Source organism: Alligator mississippiensis, chromosome 2 (assembly GCF_030867095.1).
Source record: "Alligator mississippiensis isolate rAllMis1 chromosome 2, rAllMis1, whole genome shotgun sequence".
Lineage (NCBI taxonomy): Eukaryota > Metazoa > Chordata > Crocodylia > Alligatoridae > Alligator > Alligator mississippiensis.
This window is the reverse complement of record NC_081825.1, coordinates 278,278,475-278,299,400: the sequence shown is the minus strand read 5'-3', so window position 1 is coordinate 278,299,400 and position 20,926 is coordinate 278,278,475. Positions and strand designations below refer to the sequence as shown.

At 47.1% G+C, this 20,926-nt stretch overlaps 1 protein-coding gene across 4 annotated transcripts in view; it reads left to right on the top strand.

The window, feature by feature from the left end:
* The first annotated feature begins 7,433 nt into the window (after positions 1-7,433).
* The window catches only part of DICER1 (dicer 1, ribonuclease III), a 105,127-nt gene continuing 91,634 nt past the window's right edge, over positions 7,434-20,926 (top strand). For 3 of the 4 annotated variants that reach the window (XM_059723197.1, XM_006275829.4, XM_019481634.2), the window contains exon 1: positions 7,440-7,559. The gene's annotated coding sequence lies outside the window, so the exon portion shown is untranslated. Of the gene's footprint in view, positions 7,560-20,926 lie in introns of all 4 variants that reach the window. The other variant, XM_059723198.1, reaches the window with a different exon arrangement.

Sequence of the window (20,926 nt, the reverse complement as noted above, 5' to 3'; positions counted from 1 at the left end):
AAAACTGAGCTAGAACAAATGAGTCTAGATTACTAGAGCCAGAACCTTGCTACATCTAGGTATTTGTACTGGTGACATGAGCAGAGCAGATGGCTTGCAGTGGCTTTTTGCTATCTTTCTACTTCATATACTCTTGATGAAGTAGTAGGGAGCTGCTTCAACCTGTGGTGCAAAATGTAAGCAGCCTCAGGGCTATGCTAATTTGCACCAGCTGGAACAGCCCCTAGGCACTGTTTTCCTTCTTTCAGATCAACACAGTTGAGCCTGCTTCACTCAATATGCCAGGTATATGCCATGAGTGAGTGGTATAGAGCCAGCTATGCATCTCTGCACTACCCAGATATTCCCCTACACAGGAACCATTATGCACTCAGCTGGTTAGTTGCTATATCTCCTATTTGGTGCTGCTGGAATGACTGTGCACGGAGGATGGCCGGGGTGGGGAGTCTGGCCACCATCCCCCTATGGCAGCAGACAGATGTCACCCTTGTCCAGCCACAATGCTTGCATTTTATCCTTCCATAAAAAGTATATTCTTGCCCCTTGTCATGCCACAAATGCCCCAAAATGGGCTGCACAATTCCCACTAACAGTTTTTGCCACTTTATGGTGGTGGATGTCTGTAAGCTTATGATATCTTGAGCAGGATTCCAGGGGCACATATTTCATGCTGCCTAGCCCTGACCCTAGGCAAATGTAAGCAACCACAGAACAGGAATCCCATGGGGGATTCCCTAAACCTGCAAACCTACACCCTGGGTCAGGCCTGAAGCCATGGCAGTGGCAGGGTCCTGACCCTGCAGGACAACAGCTCTAGGTGACACCTGTTCCTACCAATCAAGCAGATCATCTGTTCTGGGACACATCCTGACACAGATCACCTTGCCATAAAAACATCTTTTGTAGCCTATGTTACAAGTGTATCACATCCTATTCTCACTTAATCTATGAGGTTATTTGGTCCTCATCTGTAATGTCTAAGCACCTCCTATGTGTTTATATTAAGTAATAATTGTTATAGTTGCTCCTTTTCTTCCAGCCCAGAGGGAGGCAATGTTTTTGGCTGGAGTGCCAAAAAACCCACAATGTCTACCTTGTAAGGTGCCGGAGTGCTGGCACGCCAGAAAAACAAAACCCGGGCAGGAGGTACATGTCAGGATGCACTGCATGTTAATAATCATAAATGTTGCTTTTTCTTTACAGTAAATACCAGGTTTTCTAAAAATTCTAACTCTGGTGATGATAAATACAACTTCATATACTATGTTTGTTGTGTATTTTTTTTGTTAAGCACGTTGTGACGAGAGAGAGAAAAAAAGAGAAAGAAAAGAAAGAGAGAAGAGGGAAACAGAAGAGAAAGAAAAAAGAGAAAAAAGGGAAGGAGAGAGAGAAAAAAGGAGAGGAGACAGAGAACCAGAAACACATGCACACGCACATAGCCATACATGCTCAGACAGAGAACCAGACACACATGAAAACGCATGCACCCAGAACCAGACAAACGTGTGCACATGTGCACAGACACACAGAACCAGGTGCACACACGCCATCAGAAACACACAGAACCAGGCACACACACACACCTGGATTCACAGACACTCACACAACAAGAGAAACACACACACATGCACATAGCTGGGCTGCAGGACAAAGACCAACCTGATGATGCCCCCGGCCCAGCACAGCCCCTGTGCTTCCCTAGGGAGCTGGCCCCTGGGCTGCGGTGCAGCCTGCTGAGGCCCTGGCCCGGAGCCCCCCATCAGCCAGCTGTCTCCTCCCAGTGGAGGGATGCTGAGTGGGGCCCCCTGCCCCACGGCTATGACCGCACTGCTGCAGGAAGGCAGGGATGGGGAGGGAGTGGGGGTAGCACAATCCTGGCCTTGCTGTTCTCACCTTGAGCTTTCCTTGGCCAAAAGGCCTTGATGCAGCTGCAGCAGCCATGAAGAGCCAGGACAATGCTGCTGGGAAGTTGGGAGTCTTATAGCCATCCCAGAATTCACCTTAGCACCCCACTGTAGCCACCCCTCTTAGTGCTGCTGCTTCCTGCCCCAAGCAGCTGAGCTTCTTCTCAGTGCGGGGCTGGGTTCGGAGCTGGTGGGAGCGGGGCGGGCTCAGCTGCACAAGGTGGGTGAGTGGTGGCAGTGGCGACACTGGGAGGGGTGGAGCCTCAACCAGACCAGACCAGACCAGACCAGACCAGACCAGCCCTCCCACTGGGAAGAGTCTGGTGCCACCCCTGTTTTGGAGCCCTGGCATCAGCTTCGTACCAGCAGGTGCACATGCATCTCAGAGTGGATGGTAGGGGAGGGGCCGGGGTTGTGCTGCCTTAGGCCGCTCCCCCGCCATCTGATCTGTGGGGCACATGAAACTGTTGGTGCTATGGAGCTGATACCTGGGCTCCAGAGCCTGCCACAGGTTTGCAGCCTCCTGGCTGTCTGCTGGGAGCAGCCTGGGCTCCATGTCTGGCAGCAGCTGCCCAGAGCCCAGACCAATGCTGGTATGCTGACCAAAATGGCCTTGCGTGCCATGCTCTAGCATGTGTGCCAGAGCCTGCCAACCCCCGTTCCAGACCTTGCTGTAGGTGAAACAGCCTGATCAGTTATAGATGTATAGGAGTGTTAAGGACTTAATGAAGAAAAATTTATTAGGACAAAATTGACTTTGAACTGAATTCTGTATTTAGTGAAGAGGTATTACAGAGAGCTGAGCATTGGATGATGTGTTGATAAAGAAGTCGGCTGCTATAATTTGTACCAGCTGGAGTTTTGCCATGGTGTGTGGCTTTGTTCTTAGATACAATAGCTCAGCTCTTCCAGCATAATGCAGCTGCTTTGTGCTTTTCAAACAGCATGCTTGGCTACTTAGGATTACCAGAGTGATTCTTTTCTCATGGTATAACATTGCTGCTGGCATTGGGCTGTGGCCATGGTGAAGAGGACTTGGTTTTACCATCTCAAACTCAAGAGTAGCACCTGGGAGTTCTTTGCCTGAGCCATGAGCTTGGGGCTGTGGCCAAGTATCTAGGCCAATGAGCTACCATGACCAACTCTGGAATTCATAAACGTACAGCTCACTAGGACCAGGTTTCCTGACTGAGAGGGTGGGATTCAGTCTAGCTGGTCACAAAGCAGTCTGTATGTTGTTAGAGGGAATGAGCACTAAGGAGTTAAAAAGGACTCCCAGGCTGCTGCAAGGAGAAGGTGGTGGTAGGTCAGCTTGTTCCAAGTGTAGTACTTGAGAGTATGCCAGGCATAGTCACAGTCTAGGAAGAATGTTGGAAGGTCCAATCAGTGAATAGCACCTGGTGGTAGAAAAGGTCACAATGTCTCTGCCCAAGTTGCTTAAAAATTGTTACAATGAATAGATACAGGTACATGCCAGGGGGGAGCTGAGGAGAAGGGGATCCACAAAAAGTTAGGGTTTCTTAATCCTATTACTCCTTTTTAATCAATTTCTCCCTTAGTAAGCAGTGCTTGTGCATCCTGTAGTTGCTTTAACCCATGTTCAGTTTTACAGCCTGTCTCACTTGGTTTCCATTCACGTTATTCTTCTGTGTCAGCGCAGCAGCTCCCACATGATTCCTGCCTGCAGGCTACTCCTGTTGGGCTGGTTCCTAACTAAAGAGACAACTCTAATGCAACACCTCATGTCAGGTCCCACATTTCCTCCAAATACTTTGGTCCTCCCAGGTCCCCAGACACATTGCCTCATCAATACACTTCTCACCTACTGTCCTTCTACCTATAACCAACCTTTCTTCCTTCAGCTGATTCATGGACAAAGCACAGATTCATCACGATGCAGCTTAATTTAAATCTAAGGACAAGTAAGCAATTTTTCTTACCAGAATTAGCACCTTGGTTTTGTCTGGCTTTAGGTTTAGCCAGCTGTTCTTTGAGGTTCTGCTATCAGCTCAGGGTAGACCACATAATCACAAAATGGGAAATGTTGGCATCTATTTTTTATATAAAAAGAAAAGATGTCTTCTGTATCCAAATGGTAACTCAGTCCATATTTTCTCAATGTCTTCACATTGATGATTAAGCACTGAGGGATTCTGCAAATGAAGTCATTACAGGTAGAGAAAGAGTTAACCACTAAAGTCTTTTGGGTTTGATCTGAGCAGCACTTCAGGGCATTCCTGTGGCTGTTTGGAAGTGGCAATAGCTGGTGATATACGCAGAAATGAAGCAAGGTGAATAGAGATCTATTATTCACAGCTATTCACTACAGCTGTGATTCTCAACCCTTTTAGACTCAAGGCACCTATCATTAAATAGGTGAAGTGAGCACCTGTCAAAAGATGCCAGCTTTTAGCTTTCATTTGTTTTTTGATGATAGAAAAAATAATAGACCAATTCTTCTGTTGCAAAGAACTCAGAAAGACCATAATAGGTTAGAATGTTTTTAGAGATTTTTAAATAGGAATAAATAGCTTTGAGTTTATCTTGTAAATCATATGTAGATGTTTGCACATCTAACAGTGCTATCATTGCATGGGACCCTTAAAAGGATCTCACCCTGTCCAAGGGTACCATACCCTCATTGCGGGAACACTGCTAGAGCAACAGGTGCAGCACAGAGTAAGGGCTTTGGACTGTATATACTCTTGAACAGAGGGAAGTAGTTAGCTGTGTTAGTCTGAAATCAGTAGAAGGCAGGGTAGATATGCACTCTGTAAACTAATCAAAGTAGATGTATATAGCATAAGCTTTTCTGAGCAGAAGCTCACTTCATCAGATGCTATGAAATGATGTGCAGAAATCAGAGTATACAAAGGAGAGAGAAGTTAGAATACAAAAGACCGGGGGGGGGCAGTGCTGGAAGAAACAAGCAAAAATACCATAGGAACAAGAAGTCACAAAAGCTTATCCAGATAATGAGATAAGAATCCAGGTGTAAATCATATTTAACACAATCCACTCTGTGGATGATTTCTTGTTCTACAAGAAACCATCCACAGAACAGCCACCCTCAGGTCAGCAAGTGACCAGGGAGGTTGAAGTGTTCTGCTACAGTTTTGTGTGCCGTACTGCACGTGACATCAAAGCAGTGTTCATTCCTTCTGTTATGTAGGGACAGCTCTATCTGTGCAATGCAGACAACAGAGGGGCACTGTGAGCAGGTGGTGGCGTATGATATGAGTGGAGTTACACCTCTGTGCTCCTTTGTCTTTTGTATTATAATTTCTCTCTCCAGCATCAGTGAAATGAGCTTTAGCTCACAAAAACTTGTGCTCTCTTTTTTGTGTTCTCTCTCTCTACTTTGGTTAGTCTATAGGGTGCAAATCTACCCTGCCTTCTGCATTCTTAAAACCACAACCATGTACAACACGGGATCTGATCCAGATTGTGGCCTTCAGCTAGAGTAGGCCTTCTGAGTGAGACCAAAATGCAAATTATGACTAACAGCCATGGCAATAAGTTGATATGATCTCATTCACATGGAAGACAAAAGACAACTTATTGGAGATAGCTTTCTGAAACACATGAATTTTATGCAACGAGTCATGAAGAGGGTGCAATGCACAGAAGTCAGCATATTTTACCATGGATAGGGAATTGCAATAGAATTAAGAAAAAATAAATTACTCTAGCAGCAACAAGGTTAAGGGACAGAAGGTTTCTGGCAATGCTCAGGAGAGGACTCATGACCAAGACAGAAAAAGTAGGTTTGAGGGGCCTGATGCCCCTTATATTCCTGATTTTAGAGTTCAAGAGACAAAAAACATAAAATGTACCAGTGCAGGCATGGGATGCCTGGCTTGTGGGGGGAGGAAAATTTTGTTACTGGCAACTAAGAGAGGGCTGGTGTAGGGAGAAGTACTTGCTGTGGGGTCAGGAAAGAATTGGCAGTTGCCAGCAAACTCCAAACTCAGAGGGCCCATGGAGTTTGCTGGGAGCTGGTGACCTGGTGAACAGGATGTTGGACATTCCAAGCCCTCGTCCTCCATCCCTTTCCAGCCTCCTCCCAAGCGTGGAGCCCTGCAGCTGCGGGCCGGCTGGGGAGGGGGTCCCTGAAACAGCCAGCAAAGTGGAACGTTGGAAGCCAAACAGGCTGTGGCCTCTGGAAGCAGCTGCCAATTCTTTCCTCACTCCACAGCAAGTGCCCATCGCTTACATGACAAGAACGGTGACAAGACAGTGACCCAACAGCACGTGTCTGTGGGCAGCTTGTATAAACAAGCACTAAATAAATGAGCAGTAACCCAATGCAGTGCCAGCAAATGCCTTTTTTGTGACACTACTGTGCAGCAGCCTAATACTACTGCAGTCGTATCATGTCATGGTTTTTGCCACGTGACACTACTGCATAGTAGTATTGTGGTACATTGTGGTACTGCAGTCAGCATCTTGTGTCCATGCGGCCAGTTAGTCTATAGAAGTGCATCTCTACCCTGCCTTCTCATTGACTCCAGACTAACACGGTTAATGATGTCCCCCAGGCAAGACAGGCTGAGGCAGGTTGCTTGTGGGACTACCGCTAGCCTGTCTGGGTGACGAGACGCTGGGGGTTGTTGTAGGGTTGCCAACTTCCGAATCTATTCCAGGTCTCTGGAACGCCAACGTGCCCACGACACCCAACACGGGGCGTGCACAACACGCGGCGCGGAGCGGACTTGTCCGCGTGCTTGCGCCTATCTGTTACGGAGTATGGTGTGTCAACTTTACATCAGAAAGGCAAACGCACGTTACTGTTACATTTTAAACACCTACTACTGTACAAATTGGATTCAACATTTAATATTTATTTTAATTAAGGCCCTATCATTTTATCTCCCTGGTGACTCTCAGCAGCCTCCTAGAGATGTACATCTAATTCCTGGAGAGTCCAGGGCAATCCTGGAGGGTTGCTGGCGGCGGGACTGACAGCCCCGCCACACGCCCTTAGCAGGGGGCGCTGGTGAAAGGCATTGTGGGAAGGTGGAGGCTGGCGAAGATCAGCCTACCACCCTGCCCCTGGGATTTTGCAGCAGGAGGGAAGGGAGGTCCTTGGGGAATGAGCCCCCAGACCAGGCAGGGGGAGTCCTGCGGGCTGATCCCCTCACACGCACTTCCAGGGAGGGGGAGAGGGGGCAGTGCCCCCCCGGCTGTGCGCGGGGCGGGGGCGCGGGGTAGATGCCCTCGCGCCTGCGGGCCGTGGGGACGAGGAACCCACGTGAGACCCTAGAAGCCTCCGGCCTTCCTTCGGGCTTGCAGTCTCCGACCTCCTCATTGGCTAGCCTCTCAGTCGTTGACCTTTCCCCTCGCTTTCTCACCCAATCGCCTCCGCCCTCTCATGGGCCGAGGACTCAGAGAGGGCGTGACCGGGGCGGGGCGGTATTCTCAGAGCCTGTCTGCGCTCCCGGCGTGGGGCGGGTCTGTTGGGGCGGGTGGAGGGGCCGGGGCGGCGCGCCTTTTGCGTAGGGCCGGCGGCGCAGGGGGAGGCCGTCCCGGGCCCAGGTGAATGGAGGAACCTGACAGCTGGGGGGAGCGCGGCGGCGGCGGGGAAATGGCGGCGGCGGCACAATGAGGCGCAGCCTGTAACGGGGCGGCTCCGCGCTGGGGCCTGTGCGGCAGGTAGGAGGCGGCGGCGGCGTGACTGGTGCGGGGCCCATGCGCATCGCGCCCCCCGCCCGGCCGCGCTGCTCTTTGTGCTCCGCGCCGCGCGGCCCCGGGCACTTCGCGGCCTCCCGGGCTGGGAGCGGAGCCGGGGGCGTGGAGCCGCCTGCCGGGGCGGGAGGCGGAGGCGGCTCGGGAGAGGCGCCGCAGGGGGCGTGAGCAGGGCTGGGCGCGCGGCGGAGGGAAGGGCCCCGGGGCGGCGGATTTGCCCTGGCTCGAGACTACAGCTCGGGGCCCGCAAAGGGGACTCGGGGGCAGGAAGTTTACAATGAGCACAAGGAAGGTGTTGGGTTTTTTTCAGGCAGGCCCCCAGAGGTGGTGGCAGGTCTAGGGGCACGGGGCACTGCCTCTGCATCGCTGCGTCTTGGACCTTAAATGGTGGAGCCTGCAAGTGGGAGAGGAGCTGTGGGGAAAAGCTCTGGTCGGACCCGGTTCAGTTTCCCTCGCGTCTCCCCTGGCTGCTGTCGTGCGCTGCACGGGGCAAGACAGGCCGCTGGCAGCTTGCTCTTGTGTGCTTGTGTGTACTGTAGACTGCCGAGCAAATACCTGACCCGGTGTTTGTAGAGGGAGGCTGGTGGGTCAGGAAAAATGCGAGGGGTGAGGATTTCTATGGTGATACCTTGTATTGGACCAGCAGCGTGGTCGGTCTGTTACTTTCCCGGTGGACCCTAAGAACCTGGGACTTGGAGGCATTGACTGCAGGGCTGTTATCCCTGCTAATCTCTCTGCACTCCACAGGTGATAACAACCCTTTTGAACAGCCTTGCTCTTCCACTTATCAGGTTATCTAGTTCAACTGCACTTCTGTCTGTTAAGTACCTGATAACATCTTGTATCCTGTTTTTTATTTACATGGAGCTTTGCACAGCTAAAGCTGTGTCTGGTTGCTTGCTTCCCCCCCAGCCTCCCCAAGAGCCCCTAGGAGGCCACTTCACATCAAAAAGCTTGGCTGTATCTCTCACAGCTATATAGTTGGTTTGATATTACCTATAAAAAACAAACAAACAAAACCCTTGCCTTGCTGATATTTTAAGTTTTCACATTGCTGCTGGTTATGTAGTACAGGGACATAAAGAGCTTCATTTTACTGCATCAGACCACAGGTCCCTCTTGCCCAGTATCCTGTTAAACAGTGTCAGTGTGGATGCTGAAAGGGAGAGGGGACAGGGTATGACTAGGGTTATTTCCCTGTTCATTTCCTGCTTCCAGCATTTAAGATCTAGGAAGTTCTGATTTTGGAGACAGAACAAAACAACTTTTAAGCATCAAGGAGGTTACTTTAATTGCTGTACTGTTTTATATACAGGTGTATCAGAGATGACAGATTATCTCTCACTGGTGGTAGAAGAGCAAAGAACTCTATTCTCTTTTTCCTGTGTATCAGCCCAGAAGCTGGGTGACACTTATGACCCATGCCACTGCATGAAACTGATCACCAGGATGGACAGTAGGGAAATGAGCATTGCATTTGTTTTTATTTGGTACAAGTGCCACTTCTTAATTGGAAATATATGAATAACAAAGTTCAGAGAACTCTTTCCAACACTTGAGATGTCTGAGGTTATTTATCTTTACATCTTTCATCATTGTGGGGGGGGGGTGTTTAAAAAAAAAAAAGGGGGGGAGGGGGCTTGCTTGGTTTGTGACTCCTTGGAAATGACTTTCATAAGCTAATTGGCAGCTCTTACTATATTTCTAGGCTTACCAGCAGGCCCTCTTTTTCTGGTGTTATCTTTGAACTAGATCAGATACATTTTACTACTTTCTTCCAGCTCTCACTGACTCTAGCCAGTTCACTTAGCCACTGTTGCCCTTTTGTATGCTAGGGATTGAGGAACATAGTTGAGGATATGGTCATAACTATTTACATTTTGTCATTTCTAAAGTATAAACTTAATTTTTCTAGGCTAGGGATTGTTTCTGGAAGGGGGGGGGAACCATAACTTTTTTTTTTTAAAGCTTCTATCATATTGATTTTACTATTTGTTAAAATGATTATTTAAAGCCTTCAAATGCAGCTTGCATCAGTAGTTAGGACACTCTCCTGGGTTCTTTGTGGCTCTGCCAATGAACTATTGTGTGGCCTGAGCAAACTACTTCATGTCTCTGTGCTTTTGTTTTCAATTCTACCCTCTGTCTGTTCTTTAAACTAAACGATAGTTGTGAGTACTCTGGGCTGGAGATGCTTTTACTGTGCACTAGTACACTATTCGGCATGATGAGGCCTCTAGGTATGTCTAATACAAACTTATTAATGCAGCAGAATGAAATATTTATTAAATGCTTATTAAGAATGTGACTAGTCACCTGTATGTGGTGTTTTTTGTTGTTGTTGTTTTTTTTTTTTTATAGGGGTATGAGCAAGTTTAAACCTTGACCTACTGTTGTTTTGATTTTATTTCTAGATATACTGTGGTGCTGGTCCATCACTCATCCAGGCTGCAGAGTTCACGGGCGGGCAGTCTTTATGAACTGTAAACTTCATTAGTTTGTGGTAATAATTATTAATAGCAGGGTTTGTGTTTGCTTCATTGTTAGTGAAACTGAAGAAAAAACATAGCAGTTCAAAGGTAGTTGAATGTTTTGGCTTCTTATTTTACTTTAAAAAATGAGAGACCAGGAGGTCTGTCATCTTTTAACTGATTTATATATACTAATCTGGAAGTTAGGAGGCCTTTGAGACATTTTGACTTCACTATCTGCTATCATCAAGGACATTTTTAGTCAGCTGTTTTAAATAGTGGTATCATAGATAGAGGTGCACCGATACATTGGTCCGATATCAGATTGGCACTGACATACAACCAATTTTTATTTTTTTTATCGGAAATCAGCCTAATGTGGATGATTAAATGGCTAAGGCATGTGTGCAGCCACAGTGCAGCATGTAGGCGGTGAGGAGCGCAGTCCAACAGTATGGAGAGTTGCTTGCAGCTGGTAAGCATGTGGTAGGGGGGCAGATCAAGGCCCCCCACAGTGAGGGAGGGGCTGGGGCAGGTGCTACCTGGGCAAGGTGCAGGATGGAGCCCCAGCTTGTCGGGGGAGGAGGGCGGTGGCTGGCTTCCACTGCTGCAGGCACCTTGGGAGGGCCCCGGGTGGGGGGGAGGGGAAGCATATTGCCCCCCAGATCAGGGCAGGGCTGCGGGTTTGGCTTGGGATTGCCCTGAGCTCTGTAGTGGTGGTGCTGGAAGGGCGGGCTTGTGGGGTGCGACAGCTTCCCCATAGCCTGCCTCCCCCAAGCACAGCCTGGCTCAGCCCCCACTAAGAAGAGCCCAGTGCCACTATAGCCTGCAGCAGCAGCCCTGCCCCATGCAGATTCAGGGGGCATATTTTTCCCCCCCCCCGCCATGTCCTGCCAGGGTGTACGCAGCAGCATGAGCCTCCCCCAGGATGAGTCGTGGCTCTGTCCTGTGCCCTGCCCTACCCGAGCTGGATCCCAGCCCACTCCTCCTTCCCTCACTGTGGAGGATCTTGATCTGCCCCCACATGCCACTTCCCTTTCCTTTTCCCCATCCACCACAACAGACTTGCCAGCTGCACACAGCTCTCCATGCTGTATTGGAAACTGGATCAGTATCAGCTTATATGCCTCCTTAAAAACTGGCTATTGGTATCAGCCCCAAAAGTCTCTATTGGTGCACCCCTAATCATAGACCATCCAGATTATCCCCAAGGTCTTAAAGACAATGGTACTGTCAGAGTTGTGCCTGACAGCTGGGCCTATGGAGAGTGAAATCTTTTATTTTTTTTTTTACTTCTCTGTTTCTTTTTATTTATTTTATGGCAAAACAAGTAAGGACAAAACAAGCAACTAATCCTTTTCCTTGAGTTTTCCCTAAAAATCATTTTGCCTTTCAGCTTAGCTTCCAGTCCTGTTACTCCAGCATTGTCACTTCCCTAGCTTTTCAGTGATTTGTGAATCATTAGTTCTTTCTGATTTGGGCAAGACATACTTTTTATGTTTAAGAGTTTCTCTACCCTTCTCATGTCCATCTTGTATAAAAAACAAAACAAAAACAAAACCAAAAAAACCCACATCAACTAAAACATGGAGGGGATCTCTCTTCTGTCCTCCCCCCCTCCCCTCCCCTCCCCTTCCCTCCCCCCCCAAACTTGGTGAGAGCAAGGGATTGTAGGTGTAGGGATTAGAAAGACCAAGTTTACACTTTTAAAATACTTCGATGTATGCTTATGAATTCAAATCATCTAATTGTTCTGTTCAGCCTATACTGGATAGTATTTCAGATAGCCAGGACCTCTGCTGAACATCTTCTGTTGATGAGAACATTCACTGAGTTAAAGGGCAAGTAGATCATATTTAGGAATCTCCCTCTTGACTTTCTGGGAGCGTACTTGATCTGTGACAGGTGACAGCTCTGGAAGAGCAGGTGCAGTTTTTATGAAGATTATAGGTGTTTGAGGCCTGCACTTTACCTTGAACTAGTTCATTGAAAGGAGCTGGTAGAATGCCAAAAAGGTTTATGAGTTCTAGGGGTCTTGGAAAGACATATGATCAAGTCCCAAGGGATAAGTAATTTTCTCCATGGCTTTCTCAGTATAGTTAATGCTCTACTATAGGAGCGGAGGTGTGAAACCTGTATCTTAGTTAATAGTAAGTGTTCTGGCAGTCTTGGAAAGACTAAGAGAGAGGTGAGTTCCAGTATAGAAAGTCAAGGTCTCAAGTAATAGTGCTTGCAGATGGCCTGCTTACCTCTTATCTTGGTGAATAAAAATTTACAAGAAATTGTTCTGGCTGGCATGTGGAGCAGGTGTTAATTTTTGGCCAAGTTTCAAAGCAGCATGCAAGCAATATTTTTCAGTGTTGGTTGATTGCCAAGTGTATTAATAGCTTGTAAAAAGTTTTTGTAAGGCCAGTCTACCCACCACCTTTTGATCTTCCTCCCTCATTGTGCTGGACCACTTGGTCCTGGAGTAATTAACAAAATATTCTTATTACTGGAGATTTGAGATTTGACCATCTTTTGGCATAAGACCACTTCATCTGTAAATCATCAGAAAGATGGTCTCTGCATGCAAGGGAAAGGGACTGTGTATGTTTCTGAGCAGCAGTTACTTCCCCCTCCCCTCCACTTGTTTTGGCATAAACTGTCACCAAGAACTCCCCCTGCAGAATCTGAAATTATAGTATCTTAAATGCTCACATATCCTAAACAGGGACATGTTGAATGGAACACATTAATACAGTGAGGAACAACGTGTGCCACAAATTTAGCCCTGCACCCTCCCTGAATGCTATTCCCATCTTGTACCTCTGATCTGCTGCTCTGCTTTTTGCTCTCTGTTCTGTGATCCTGTTGGCTACAGATGTCCAACTCGGGATCCTTAAAATTCTGGTTTATTAGGCAGATTGAAACACTGTAATGAAGTCAAATCATAACCTTGGGGCTGGTCCCTTCACACGCGTGCGCACACAGACTAGCGAGCTACAAATGTTTGTGGTGGTGGTTGGGGGGGGGGGGGGCACCACAGTTGGGTATACCTATCCTACAAGTGCTGGAGTCTGCTGTTGATGGCCAGTCGAGGCTTCTTTCAGTGTGCTGTTATCCTCCAGAAGAGGGTCACCGGCAGGTCTTCTGGCTGGACAGGTTGGGTACTGGTCAAGTTGGAGACCAAGAGGGTGCCACTGAGGGTCACTTTTCACTGCTTTTTATCTGTCCTTGGCAGACTGGTGACTCCCTGGTTTTCAGTTTTGCCCAATCCAGGGGTCGCTGACCCTCATGGGACTTCCCCCTTGGTGGCTACTGGATAGCATCTGTCAGCCCCAGGGGTCGTCCGCATGTATGTGCAGGTTTGGGAGTCCGTTGATGAATTTTGAATAGGGCTCTGGGAGCAGTCGATCTGGAGATATTTAGCCACAAAAGTTGGTCCCTGGCGTTAATTAACTTAGACCGGGGCTTCTAGCCCTTGAACAGTGAAGTTTAGAGAATTCCCGGTTGCTACATTGTCTCCTATAGATTCTTTTCCCTTGGTTGATCTGGGGTTTCCCTAGGTGTTAATTTCCACTTGTTACCGAAGCCTGCTACTGTTACACATTCAATCACTGATTCGCTTGCTCTTTCAGGGGCCAACCTGATACAGGGAAGAGGCCGTTTGATTCCTGCCCTTGTTAACATTGTTACAGTGCATAATTTACTTCTAAAAACTAAAGCACATTTAGTTAAAAGGTGAAGAGTATAAAATATAAGCTAGAAGAGTAATGCCATGGCACACAAATAGATAAAAATACCAAAATACAAGGGGAGGTACAAAATGCACACATACAAACTTTAAAACACAATTCCTTATCTTATAGTGAAAGAAAGAGGAAGGAAGAAAAAGTAGAACAGGATAAACTTATCCAAAGAGGGGGAAGGAAATTCAGGCAAGAGGAAAAAGGGTCTTTCTGTTACAATCCCTGCCCCAATATTTTGTTCTGCTTCCTGCTCTGTCTGTTTGTGCTGCCTGTAACCTCTGATCTGCCCTGTGCCATTTGGGGCACTTCTGTCACAGGTTGGTCACGTCTGCATCATTATATTCTTTTCCATTACTTTAACCCTATATTGTGTTTGTGTCCCCGTCCCCTTCTCATTTTCATTTGGAGACTTAAGTTTGATTCATTTGTTTCTTTAAATGACTAAGAGATGAAATGGACTTATATTGGGCAATTGATGCAGTCAACTTAAGCTTCTTATGTAACAAAAGTCAAATAAGTAACCCATGCCTTGGGCTGAAGTAACAGAGTTCTGCAAATTTTGTAGTATGATGTTCTTCTGTCATCAGTATATAAGAAACCTACTCCCAGGTTTAGATGTCCAGTCAAAGAGTGCAGAAGATTTTTCAAGGAAAGAATTAACCATTAGAAAGCCAAATAACCATGGTAAATTTTATATAGAAAGTAAACTTCTGGATCTTGGTGCATTGCTGCAAAAGCTGTTGGTTACTTGACAGAAATCTAGGTGTAGGAACAAAATTAAATTGCATAACAATGACAAATTGGAAATATCAGATTTGTCTACATTGGTTTTTACTTTCCCATTTCTAGTCTTAAATTGCTAGGTAACTTTGTACTCGGTTTTCTAATTTTCAGATTAAGGCAAGGAGAAAAATCTGACTTCTTACCAAGATGCTTCACCTGTTAGCATTCCTCTTTGCTAACACAGAAAAGTAAAGCCATGTTAACATTGTTACCCTAAGAATGACAAAATTTGCAGAATTGATGACCTGCGCTATATTTGTAAAAAGCAGCACGTGATAATGTGCACAAGTCTGAAGCTATCCTGCCTTTTAACTGGGGGATATTTCTCTATCGGACTTTGTATTTGAAGTCTGCGGGACTTATTCTTTTAGAGTAGGTATCTGTTGGTAACCTATGGCTCTTGAGCTGAATCCCACAAAGGGGAGAACTGTTGACTCAGTGGTGTGTGCACCAGTCCCTTATATGTGGGCCGGGCCCTGATCCCGCCGCCAAGTGCGAGTCGGGGGGGGCGATCCGCGGCCCGTCTTTGCGCACGTGGGCTGTGGCCAGCAGCCCGGGCACACGGGGTCGGGGAAAACCGGTGGCGAGCTAGAATTAGTCACAAACGTGTAGTGGTTGATCAAAAGATTATTTACTTACACCCAAAGATGGTAGTGGTGTAGGCTGGACAGCTTTCCAGGTGCAGCTCTGCTTAAATCCTCGTTGGAGGACTACGACAAATTCTTTCCCACGGAGTTGTTTAGGCTCCGCGGGTTCGGCAATTCTTTCCCACGGAGTTGTCGAAGCTCCGTGGGCCGTCGGGTTCCCAGGCCCTGCAGTTGTTTAAGCTCCGTGGGTTCGAAAATTGGGTTTACAGGAAAGGGATACGTCTAGGATTGCGCTCGGTGATGGGGAGAGGCTAGAGGCGGTTCGGTCTTTTGTTCCCCCCTCCGGAGTTGTAAAGCTCCGTGGGTTCGGTTATTAAGCCTCTATTGCCTGCTTAAGAGAGGCGCGTTGGGTCCGCAAGGGTCCACATCGCTTGGAGATCTTCACACAGCACGAAGCCGCCTCCTCCTGGAGTTCGTAAAGTCCTCCAGTTTTCCTCTCTCTCTGACTTGGGCGGAAGCTACCCAAGCCTTTTGTACGGCTAGCAAGCCAATAGCTAGCTGCCACGTGTGCCTAGATTTAGAACCGGCCAATAACGTGGCGCGAATCTAAATACAAATGGCGGGAACTCCTTTGCAACGTGCATCACTAGTATGCAGCAAAGAAATGCACCCTGCAAAGAAGCTACAAAACGGCGGGAAAGCCTTTTGCATCTGGAGCTCCCCTCCACAGCAGAGAATTCCACCATGCAAAGAAACTATAATTTGGCGGGAAAAATAATTTAGCTGTGCCGAAGCGCGCACAAACAAAAACCACAACTTTGGGTTGTGACACCTTAAAGGTACCTGCTACCTGATTCCTCACAGCCCCTGCCCATCTCTTCCCCTTTCCTGCAGCTCTGCTCACCCTCGCTGTTGAACTACCTGTTTCCTGTGTGTTGGCCATGGGTTTGTGGTGGTACTCTATAGGTGCACATATGGGAAATCAACCCTCATGGAGTAAGGAGGGCTGGGATGCTGCAGAGGCGATGGGTGCCACGTGCTGGGCCACCTTTCTAAAAGGTTGGTGATCTTTGCTCTAGACTTAAACAAGTGCTTCTGATAAGCACTTGCATTAAAAAAAAAAGTACTGTTTTTTTGTTTTTGTTTTGTTACAGTATGGAAAGCATAAACATTTCATTTTTTTGACACTGAAGTAACACTGCTTTGAGGTGACAGGCTGTTATTAATAGTAATAAAAAACCCCTCTGTGGTCACTTAAGCAAATCATTGAAGCTACTGGGGCTCAATTTCACTGAAGTTGGTATTAGTGTGAATTGAGCTATGTAATCTGTTTCAACTGTTTGCACAATTAAGGCCTTAATTTTCAATATCTCGTTTTCTGCCCATCTTGTTCCCTGGGGGTTACAAGAAATAATGGCCACAAGCTAGCAGAGAGCAGATTTAGATTGGACATTAGGAAGAACTTCTCCACAGTTCGAGTGGCCAAGGTCTGGAACGGGCTCCCAAGGGAGGTGGTGCTCTCCCCCACCCTGGGGGTCTTCAAGAGGAGGTTAGATAGGCATCTAGCTGGGGTCATCTAGACCCAGCACTCTTTCCTGCCTATGCAGGGGGTTGGACTCGATGATCTATTGAGGTCCCTTCCGACCCTAACATCTATGAATCTATAAGTTATTGTATTTGGAGTTTTGCAAGATTATCAGTAGTTGAAATAGTAACACTGTCCCACACAACATTATTTGATTTCATGATGAATTAAATGATAAATTACCTTGAGGTTTTTGTTTTTGTTTGTTTGGATTTTTTTTTTTAGTCCTATTGGTTCCTTCAACCCCTTTTCCACCTCCTCCCCACCATATAACTCTTGGTTTCAGTTTCAATATTTTGGCAGTCATCATGGGTTATGGCTTTCATAATTGTGTGCTGATGTTCATCAGTCTGTATATACAGACTGAATATCAGCCCTGTTATCAAAACACTGATACTGTTGGAGCTAGTTCGCGAGCTTGACAGCTATTAACCTTCATAACACTGCAGGATTCTTTTGAACACTTCCAAGAAGTTATGGTATGAATACTTAGGTGTAGGAGTTAAGCTTTCATACATTTAAAAGCATGTGTATTTAGAGTGGAAATCTGTTCTTGCTGTTTACACTGGAAATTCCTGAATGCTAGTGCTGTAGGCTTAAACAGCTACTGTGCATATTCAAAGCTAAGTTACAAATTTGTAACTGAATAGTTTGAACAGCAAATATAGTTGACTTCAAAGGAACAGATGACAAACTTAAATTTAGAGAGAACATTTTTGATTCCTCATTGTCTTGTTAGCGACTTTTGAATAATAAAATTTCATTGTAGTGGGCACTTTTAGTTTTTTGCTTTGAAAACTTTAACTTGTTTACTTCAGCTAAAGAAATAAACTCCTAAGAACTGGACACACCAGTGGATTGGTACTTGCAGATTGTGGCTTGTAAATTGCTTTCTGCTACCCCCCCCCCCTTTGACCTTGAGGTCAACAGGGGCCTGTGTGCCATAAGTTTGCCTCCTACCCTTAGTGCCATGCCAATACTCTTCCCTTCCCTGATCCACTGCTCTGCTTTCTGCTCTATGCCCTGCTTCCCTGCCTGGTCAACTATTTTGCTTTGTTTCTTGTCCTATCTGCAGCTGTGCTGTCTGTCCCATCCCCAGTCCACTGTATGTGAGGCATATGCTGCAGGTTAGCTACCCCTGCTGTAGGTTAAAATTGCAACTACACGAAGATGTTCTTAGCATACATCCCCCTTGTTTTTGGTCAGATAATCTAACCAGAAGCTTTACTCTATTAAAATAACAAGAATGAAGTTAGATTAACTTAGAGTTACAGTTACTTGTAGAAGAAAAACTTGTTAGGCAGACAAATGGAAAGCTAATTCTCAGTTTGGTATATATTTTGCCTGTAAGGTTTGGCTGAAATTGGGTCTTGCCTGTCTTATAAAGTAAATAAACAATATGTACATGTATCTTTTTAAGGATTGAAAAAGCTGGGTCTGCAAAAATTGTCAGGCTTGTGATTTGGAAATTCATATTTAATTTGGATTTAATCAATTGACTAAACTTACCAAGGTTTAAAATTTTTATACATAGATGTACACAGATGCTTGCTTATATTATGGGAGTACCTAGAGGCTCTAGTGTGATTTTTTTTTTTTTTTTTTTTTTTTTTTTTTAATCAGGATCATATTGTGATAGCTGGTGTCTTAAAGTGTAGTGTAACAAGAAGAAAAAAGTAATAGAGATGACATTTTAAGCAGAATAAAAATTCTCTTTTTTTTAGGCAAGAAAGGTGTTGGACATGGAGGAAAAGTGGTGAAGCACAGAAAAGCTATATGCCGGTTTGTCTGCATCAGGGAATAGCTGGATATTGTGTGAATATTTCAAGAAATTTTGACCAGAAAAATGGGAATGCTGATCTTTAAAACTTGTTTTGTGTGGGATGCTTGGGGAAAGCTGAGATGATAAATCAACCAAAACAATGTAGCTAAAATACATTAAACTTCTGCCTGGTTTCTGCTTAATCCTCCTAGGTACAGCAATCTATCTAGCTGTACTTCTGAAACAGCATCTACAACCAGAGGTTAGTGTACTTGAACCTTGTGTGCTAGCTTCCCAGCATTAACTTGAGTTACCCTGATTCCCCCTCAAAGCTTACAGTACAAAATAGGGGAAAAATGAACTAGTTAAAAAATATTTGAAATGGGAACAATATAACTAAAGGCGTAGATCTTAAGTTACTATGACATTAGTCATTTTATAGAAATAAAAAAGAATCTTTCATGAGCTCAAAATTTTAGAGCTAAAGGACAGTCCAGCTTCAGAGTGTCTTAGGACCACACCTTGCACTTGTCATGGGCCTAGACTTCACATTCTATGGGCCAGATGCCCTGGGGGCTGCAGGTTTCTAGGACCCCCAGTGTATTAAGCCCCCATGCTGTGTGAGCCCCAGCCACCTCTGCCACTACTGCTTGAATAGCGTGAACTCCCTGCTGCATAAGGGACATGATACAAAGGAGCTGCAACCAACTCGGGTAGAACAGTTTCTGTTACAAAAGTCAAGTGCTGCACCCTAAATATTCAGTGTCCTACAGAGTGTAGGGAATGTACCACAGTGGCAATTTCACTCAATCTACTACAGAATGTTTAACAAGTACAACACCCAACCTTGGAGGAGATGGAGAATGAATCCTTTGAGTGGGTGCTCCTAGAGGTGTCTGAGAGCATCTTAGTTTAGCTATATATTTGTTCTCTTGGTATTTAACCTTACACGGTGCTCTTGGTTTGGTTTTGTCAATTGAAATGGATGACAAGGCAGCTGAAGCACGGCTAGACTCGTGTTAGCTCAGGTTGTCCTTGCCTCACCTTCCCCTCCCCCCCCCCCCCCCCCCCCCCCAAACTTCCTTGTGTATCTTCATTATCCACAACTATACCCTGACGTGAATATAGGAATACAATGCAATACAGTCTGTTTTCTCTACCTCCACAAGATCCCAAATGGTAGTCTTCTCTGCCCCTAATGTTCAGAATGTTGCTCTTTACTGCTTGCTTTATTCTAACAATGTTCAAAATGCAGTAGGTAAGGCTGGAGCAGCGGTTCCCAAATTGTGGGTTGTGAGCCCAAATGGGGTTGCAACATCAGTGGATGGGGGGGGGGGGGGGGGGGGGGGGTTGGGCTGTGGGTTGAGAGTGAGGGGTCATGCTGAGGAAATGGCCCCACATTATGGCCCCATGCTCGGGACAAGTTTGGGAAGCACTAAGTATGTTTGTATTGCTTGGATGGCCCAGGAAGTGCAAGGGAAAAGGATTTCCTGGTGGTATCTCAGGGGCAGGCAGTTATTCTGGGCAGAGGGCTGCTTATCCAGTTTTGGCAGGCTGTTGAGGACTGCATGGGCTGCCTCGCCCCTTGACAGGTGCCCTGCCCCCTAGTCACCAATGTCTTGGGACCAGTCCCAGGGCCAGCACCAGTGGGGCCCAAAGCAGGACATGGGCTAGCAGGGGTCTGTGGAGCTGGGCTGGGCTGCACCAGCAGGTAGAGGGGAGAGCTGGCCTGGCTCCATAGAACTGCTGCTGGCCAGGATCCCGTGCTCCCACCACCCTGCTCTGGGCCATGCCAGCACTGGCCCTGGGACACTGGTGAGGGCCCCGTGCTCATGCTTCCTCCCTGCCCACTCCTAGTGCCCCCCAGCCCCATGGTACAGGTGGGGGCAGTGCACAGCCATGACCTTCTGCTTGCTGGCAGGGAAGAAGCTGGTGCTGAGCGCGGGGAAAAACAGTTCCTTGCCTGCCTCACAGCCAGCGCTCCCTGCTGCAGGCACTTGCAGCTCATGCAGGGCTGTCTGGAGCAGGCACACGCAGCCCCACGCGGGCTGCAAGCGGCTACAGTGCAGGGCACCGGCCATGGGGTGGGTGAGGGGCCACTGTTTCCCACGTTCAACACCAGCTTGTAACCTGGCCCTTCTGCCAACCTGGGCCCTGTGTTTGCTTCGGGCTTGCCTGTTGGGGCTGTGTGCAGCGACAGCAGCTGTGTGCCCCACCCCCTGCTTGCTGCGCTGGGTAGTGTTGGCTGCTGCTGCCTGCCCAGAGCTTGTATGCTGGGCAGCCCAGAGGCGACAGTGGCAAATGCTGCCTGGCACGGCAAGCAGGGGTGCCACAGCTGTTGTTGCCATTCACAGCCCCGATAGGTGAGCCTGAAGCCAGCGTAGGGCCAGGTTACAAGGTGGTGCTGAGTATATG